Here is a 681-nt window from a genome sequence, read left to right as displayed (position 1 = left end):
CTCTCTCGTCCCTTTACTTTTCCTAAAGCCAAACTTATCGTCACCTAGCGCATTCTCAATTTTCTTTTCCATTCTTCTGTATATTATTCTTGTAAGCAGCTTCGATGCATGAGCTGTTAAGCTGATTGTGCGATAATTCAAAAAATGGCTGTAAGCACTATGGGACTTAACTTCTGAGGTCATCAGTCCCCTAGAACTTAGAACTACTTAAACCTACCTAACCTAAGGACATCACACACATCCATGCCCGAGGCAGGATTCGAACCTGCGACCGCAGCGGTCGCGCGGTTCCAGACTGTAGCGCCTAGAACCGCTCGGCCACTCAGGCCGGCCGTGCGATAATTCTCGCACTTGTCAGCTCTTGCCGTCTTCGGAATTGTGTGGATGATGCTTTTCCGAAAGGCAGATGGTATGTCGCCAGACTCATATATTCTACACACCAACGTGAATAGTCGTTTTGTTGCCACTTCCCACAGTGATTTTAGAAATTCTGATGGAATGTTATCTATCCCTTCTGCCTTATTTGACCGTAAGTCCTCCTAAGCTCTTTTAAATTCCGATTCTAATACTGGATCCCCTATCTCTTCTAAATCTCCTGTTTCTTCTTCTATCACATCAGACAAATCTTCACCCTCATAGAGGCTTTCGATGTATTCTTTCCACCTATCTGCTGTCTCCTCT

General features: G+C 44.8%; 1 non-coding gene across 1 annotated transcript; it reads right to left on the bottom strand.

The window, feature by feature from the left end:
• Nucleotides 1-244: 244 nt before the first annotated feature.
• Nucleotides 245-328, bottom strand: Trnas-gga. The gene is given in 2 exon segments: nt 245-279; nt 289-328. It is a non-coding gene; the product is annotated as a tRNA-Ser (tRNA).
• Between the last annotated feature and the right edge of the window lie 353 nt (nt 329-681).

The sequence above is a fragment of the Schistocerca piceifrons genome, chromosome 6 (assembly GCF_021461385.2).
Source record: "Schistocerca piceifrons isolate TAMUIC-IGC-003096 chromosome 6, iqSchPice1.1, whole genome shotgun sequence".
Lineage (NCBI taxonomy): Eukaryota > Metazoa > Arthropoda > Insecta > Orthoptera > Acrididae > Schistocerca > Schistocerca piceifrons.
The sequence above is the reverse complement of the archived record's forward strand: the minus strand, read 5'-3'. Positions and strand labels throughout refer to the sequence as shown.